Genomic DNA, 6,822 nt, shown 5'->3' with positions numbered 1-6,822 from the left:
GCATATTATTTCTTAGGATATATGGAACTTCCTATTATTTCATTTGTCAGATATACTTTGAAAAAGTATTTCTGTATCGAAAGTTTTTCTTAGAAGGTTCATTATCTGATCTCTTTAATCTTGTTTTATTCATTCATAAGGATAGAACTCTTAGGCCTCCGCACAAACCAAAAGAATCAAATTAGCAGTCAATTGGATAAGTGTTGTTTCGTTTAGTTGCTTAAAAAAAAAATCACACTTGTTACCCATTTTTCCCGATACCTAGCATCTAAACCAACAACATATTGTTACGATCAGATTAAACATTACGATATTAAAAAAATGATTCGTTAGTGAGACTGTACTCCGAAATGAACTACCTAGCAAAATTTCGGCAGAAATATAAAAGTTATCCTTCTCATTACTATAGACCATGTGTACATGACATGATATTTTCAGTCGATAAGTAAAACTATAAAAGGTCCATTTACCTAATTAATTTGCATTACCTGAATTAGCACCAAACCAAAGATCAAAGCAAATAGCAACTACAAAGTCATGACAACAACTGTATATTATTGACTTTATAAAGATTTTCACTTTGCTGGTGAAATCCTTTTTCCTGGTATTTGCTATGACATAAAATGCGTTCCTTAAAACTTTTTTCTAGTGTAATTGCTGATATTTTAAAGATTAATATCACTCCACTCCTACCCTGTATGGCTTACTCCTATAACATGTGAATATTATTTTCAGTGTTTACTATTTATAATTGTCAACAATGTCACCTTTATAGCATTCCACTGACTCTATGTCCAACCAAATAGAAAGGATGACTTGGAAATAATATTTGAGTACATATTATATTAAACCTATCAACAGCACAAAGAAGAAATCAAAAAGAAAATTACAACAAATCACCAACACCACTAAGATTAATATGCATGTGCCTTTAACCTTCATATAAAATTTGAGCAATATCAGAGAAAACAATACAGCAATAGCACTAAACTTTCTAAATAGATTCACCCGAAAATGTAGTGTCTCATTTTATCCATAAAATGAAAATTCTTGAAACACATCAACATGGAACGGCAACAATATGGAAATCGAAATAAACATGCTTAACATTATTCTTGGCAGAAGGGAAAGAGAAACCAAAAAAAGAAAATTCACTTCTGAAAACTTATCAGGGATTAAACTTTACCTATTTCCTTGCCAAAATATTCTCCATATTATCTGAAGATTAATCCGCAATATATCTTTGCCTGCAAAATAGTGCATCGCAGTAAAATTGATATTGATAAATTGGTGTAATTTTTTAAATAACTATAACTTATAGCTCACCTTGTTGTTAATAAAGAGTTAGATTGCAATCCTGCAATAGAGATATATGTGGAAATAAATTGAATGCACTTGAACCGCATTTTTACTTCTACTAACATCTAGTAGAAGTAAAATAAAGAATCTTTTGATATAAATGAATCTTTTGGGTTGCTGTTGGATGTGGATGTTGCAAGACACTTGTGAAAAAAGAAAAATAACAGAGAATGACTCTACTGCTTTAGAAAATCATCAAATACCGTGGTTACACCAGCATACGCAGTGCAGTACCTTGTAACCTATGCGGTCGACAAATCAGATTTTTATCTTCATCTTACTCGGCGAAGTTTCAGCATTATAAGTTGTACACCAACAACAAATAAAAACAGCGGAATTACATGTTCTAGTGATGGTTTTGTCACAGGCATAAGTCTAAGAAATCAAAAACTTGGTGGAAATATTATTCCGCCAATCATTTGTGAACTCAAAAATCTTGTAGATATTGAACTTGCGGATAGTAACTTATCAGGTGAACTTCCAACAGTTTTGTACAAGTGTTCACGACAGGAAATTCTTGATCTTTCTGGTAACCAGTTCTATGGACCATTCCCTACGGATATTCATCGAATATCTAGGCTAACTTTTTTGGATCTCATCGCGAATTGTTTCAATGGTACCATTCCAAAATCTATTGATCAGCTTACAAAGTTGAAACATTTGTCTCTTAGTAAGAACATGTTTGAAGGCACAATTCCTCCAGAAATTGGAAATCGATCGAATCTTGAAAAGTTGGGCATGTAGAATACCGTGAAATGAACAACAACTTTTCTGTAATTTTGCTCGGTTATCAAATTGTACAGACTACAGATCATAGGCATTTGTCAATAGGAATAGTGCGTTGTGTTTGCTGACCAAATTCGTCCACCGCAGACTATAGTTTCTCCTTCATCTTGAAAGCTGTAGACAACACATTGTGTTTGCTTTTGAGTTTCAAAATTTTCTTAATTTATGATGGTGCACCACTGTCTGAGGCCTCAGAAATCTGCACAACTGGAATTGTATTATCACACACACACACAAAAACATGCACGCACGCACACACTCCAGTGGTAAATGGATCTAAATCATTTTGCAGCAGAGAAGCATAATCCTAAGGAACTACCTCAAAAGGAATAGTTACCATACAAAAGAACCTCAAGACCTCTGTCCTCTGTCCAATTGATGTATCATCAAGGTCTGCAAATACTTTCTTTTCTTCATAAGACAGGTACTTTACTTATTCGGGATAAAATTGAAGGCATGGCCTTTCTAGAGTTCACAACAAAAAACTAACGATGAGATATGTACCATATTTGTAAGGTAAGTGAAATGTATGAAGATCCCAAATTCGGACCAAGTCAATGAAAGTATACTCTGTCTTTAAATTAAAAGAATATATAAAAGCACAACCAATTATACTAACACAATACCTCAACTTTCAAATATGTCGTGAATTTTGAAATAGATATTTTGGCTTAGCTGGTCTATCCGGTATTATTGTTATTTATCAGAGTACTCCATTTTCGACTCGATTAATTATGTGTTTGGATGTTCTGTTCCCATTACGTATAGCTTCTTCAGCCTGATACATGCTATTAAAACCCCATTTGCTTTATGAGGAAGTAATCAGAAAGAGCACAATTTCAGGCAAGACAATTACATTTAGTCCAACCAAAGTAGTGGAAACCTACATTGAGATTTAGCAACCTATTCTTTTATAAAAACCAGCAAAGTATCTCATTTTCAGAAAATTCAGATATGATAAAACGTGTGACATATCTTTAGAGCACAACTGAAAATCGTTTAGGCGAGAAAGAGCTGAAATTAGCAATTTAGCACCAGCAAGTCTTTTGCACGGAGAATACCACGGGTAACAAAGTAGTAACCCTGTGAGGTCCCGCGGTAAATCCGTTATATCTTTGTTTCCCAGACATTCCTGTTCCAAATAGTTTATGATTTTGAATTAACTTTATAGGTAGTATAATCTGGAACCTATATATTAAAACTACATTTGAAACATAATTCTTCAACACAATTATAAATGATAGAGATATGTTGTTTCCTAATGTTGTGCAGCAGAAGCAGAAGTAAATAACATACCTTTTGAGTTAGTAAATCATGGATCAGAATGTCGTGGTAAACCTGTTTAAAAAGAATAGCACAAAATATTGTTGGGGGTGTCACGCATATGATCGAAAATAGTACACAGTGCGACAATAACAAGTCATTTATAAGAACCTGATGTTGTAAGTAAGTACATAAGAAAAGAATGTACAAAAGCATATACGATCAACCAATACCATCACCATGTTAGCATCATATGGTCCAAGAGAAAAGGATGAAAGAATAAAAAATGTGAACAGGTAACATGCATTAGTAAAAGCTCAATGAGTTATGCTTAACACTAGATAAGAAAGATGAAAAAATCTTACCTTTCATTTTCGCCGAGCTTCAAAGACTGCTTTACTAAGTTCAAATTCAACCTTAATCAACTGGTAACACAAGATTCAGTTTCCTTCACACGCAAATGAAGATTGCAAGTGGTGACCAATACCTGCTAAGGTAAATGACAAAGGAGAATATGTTGCTGTAAAATATGTGAGAATTTCATGGTTCATCAGTTTTATTCTAAGCCTTCTCCCATCGGTAGTTGAAAACAGAACTAAAACTGAAAATCTTTTGGTAAGGCAAGAAAGTCGCTGAGAAAGTAGAAGTCTAGGCACACTAATTGAATCTATGGGGAAGGATGGTAATGCAAATTGAGCATTTTCACTTTCTTCTGGAATGTTATTGTTGCTGTGACACAAATACACCAGGAATCCAATTTTCTTACACTTCAAGATGTATACCTTTCCCATCTTCGACATCCAACCTTTTAATGAAAAAGTTGATAATGTAACATGTTAGCTCTAGGATATTTCAACTCATGGGAAAATTTGATAAACATTTTGATTCATATAATATAAGTGTAAAGCCTCAAACAGATTTACATTCACCAATTATCGTTAAGTTAAATGTAAAATAGAGTAGGGATGAGTAAACCGCAAACAAAATTTTCATTTCTTTTTCCATGCATAAGAGTTCCAACATTTTTTCTCCAGCTGCATAGCCAATATTCTCTTAACTTTTTTTTTTTTTTTTGATAATAAATAGTGTTTTAGCAATATTCTCTAAACTTTGACTCATTAAATAAAATCATTTTTGCATCTACAATAATGCAATCATCGGTATGATAGAATTATGATAAGCACATGAACTTAGCAATGAAGGCACACTCCTTACAGAAAATATGTATCATTGTTCAAAAATCTTAGAATAGCTGATGCTTATAAAGGTGTTCTTTCCAGGTACTAAAAAGGTATGCCAGATTAATTTCCATGGACAGGTATTAATGTAGAGTTGCTAAACTTGCTATTGTCTTTCTTTACATGTTAAATCAGATAGATTGTGAATATTTTCAAGAAAAAGCGGCCATAAATTTCCAAAAAATAGATGGAATTCAAAGAACACATAGGTGAAGCAAAGCAGATTGGAAATGGCTTTGTTCAAAGGTTGTAGAAGTACTTGCAGCTTCCTAACTGAAGACATTTACCAAAAGAGGAACATACTATAGTAAGGAGATGAAGCTACATTACTATTGTTTGTCAATTAGACAGAATAGATGAGGAAACCTTCAAATTGGGAACCAAGTTTTAACTTTTTAAATCTTAGAAAATTTTAAATTCTAAGTAAACAATCAGGAATCAACAAATTCCAACATTCTTGATATTTTCAAATTACATAGCGGTAACATGTGTAGACGAAACAGAAACAAAAAACACAAAATGAGATAGAAGCAGATAAACTCAAATTATTTGTAATACGAAATAAGGGAATAAGAAAACAAGAGACCATTATATTCCATACGAAATATCATATACAATTGCCGAGGGTCTACCGAAAACAACCTCTCTACCTCCCAACTCTACCCTCCCCAGATCCCACTTTCTGGGATTTCACTAGGTATGTTACTATTGTTGTTGTTGTTGAAATATAATATACAATTCTTTTTCAGAAGCTAGATATCAATACTTTGTATTGAAAGATTAGATCTTTGTCACAGGCTATCTGGTTTTCTATATATTTTTCTAGAGCAAGGGTCTGTTTGTGAGACATGTATTTTTAAAATTATGTACGATTTAGGAGGTAGAACAGAAATTAGAGCAAAGACAAAGTAAAGCTTTAGACTAAACATGGATCATACCTTCCATTACAACAACTCTCTCTTGATTTTATCTTAAACTTCATATCCATTTTTTATCATGGAATACCTTTTGTAAAAAGAGAAAAGCTTTTTTAAGAAAATTACTTGATTTAGGCATATTATCAAATACCTTTTGCTCATCAGTGTGCAAATCTGATATAGTACCAACTTTGAATTTTCAGAGAAATCAAGTAGTGAGTCCAAATCATTGAAAGCAAACACAAATACAACCTTTAACACAAAAGAAAATGGAATAGGACGAAACTCTTTAATTATTAGAATAAAACAATTTGAAAAACATGAAGCAAAACTGGGAAAAAAAGATATGTATCCATGAAATATCCTAGATCACACAAACCAAATGAAGGATAAGTCAATATCTGAAACGTTAATTTCAAATAATCTAGTGCAAAGTGTGCACATGCATATCCAAAATCAACTAAAAGAAGAAGCAAAAAAGGAAAGTAAGAGATACTGAAATCGTAATTTTTTTAAAAACTACACATTTGCCAATACATCAAGAAGAGAGGACAAAAATTCAAGCGAAACTTACCCAGAAGAGCAGAGCAGTAGAAGCAACCACACAGAAGCACAATCAGAATAAGATGATAAATTATTGCAGAAAAATCAGTAGAAGCAGACTGCTATAACATAACAAAGAGTAAGTAATTTGGGTTCGTCTTAGCAAAAAGATAGTAAAAACACAGAATGAGCATGAATATCTCTAGAGCAGTAAGTTGCTTCTGGAAACGTTGATGTGTTAAAAGAGAGAAGGGAGACCGAATTAATAATTTGCCCTCAATGGGAAAAACTTTAAGTTGAAGTTGATTGAGAGGAATAAAATAGACAATGCAGTGTGTAAGAAGTGTGTAATCTCCATAATACCCCTCTGTTCTTCCTCTGTTCGTCCATCCAACTCTCATTTCTATAATAGTACTAGACCGCATATGCCCGTGCGCATTTTAGATTATAGTGCATCTATGTGTATGTAGTTGTCTTTGAATAGTGATTATATATATATATGTTCAAAACACGATTAATATAATATTATAGTTTGTGCTCCGTATCTAAAACTTTATTATATTAATGTTTGCTACGAATACAAAACCGGCAAATTTATTAATATTTTTTAAAAGAGAAGATCCGTTTAAAATAAATTATTTTCTCTCTTTGAGATAAAACAATAGAATATTTAAGATCGAGCCTGATACTTTCAATTTTAATTCGATTAATTTAAA

The 6,822-nt window shown here is 32.5% G+C and overlaps 1 long non-coding RNA gene across 3 annotated transcripts; it reads right to left on the bottom strand.

Moving 5' to 3' along the window:
- Nucleotides 1-1,777: 1,777 nt before the first annotated feature.
- Nucleotides 1,778-6,291, bottom strand: LOC132056807 (uncharacterized). Of its 3 annotated transcripts, none has more exons than XR_009414956.1 (3): nucleotides 5,585-6,291; nucleotides 3,774-3,895; nucleotides 1,778-3,483 (listed from the first exon to the last, which is right to left on the bottom strand). It is a non-coding gene; the product is annotated as an uncharacterized LOC132056807 (long non-coding RNA). The 3 variants fall into 3 exon arrangements; XR_009414957.1 differs by lacking the exon at nucleotides 5,585-6,291 and having other exon boundaries at nucleotides 1,778-3,277; nucleotides 3,442-3,483; nucleotides 3,774-5,578; XR_009414955.1 differs by lacking the exon at nucleotides 5,585-6,291 and having other exon boundaries at nucleotides 3,774-5,578.
- Between the last annotated feature and the right edge of the window lie 531 nt (nucleotides 6,292-6,822).

Source organism: Lycium ferocissimum, chromosome 5 (assembly GCF_029784015.1).
Source record: "Lycium ferocissimum isolate CSIRO_LF1 chromosome 5, AGI_CSIRO_Lferr_CH_V1, whole genome shotgun sequence".
Taxonomy (NCBI): Eukaryota; Viridiplantae; Streptophyta; class Magnoliopsida; order Solanales; family Solanaceae; genus Lycium; species Lycium ferocissimum.
The sequence above is the reverse complement of the archived record's forward strand: the minus strand, read 5'-3'. Positions and strand labels throughout refer to the sequence as shown.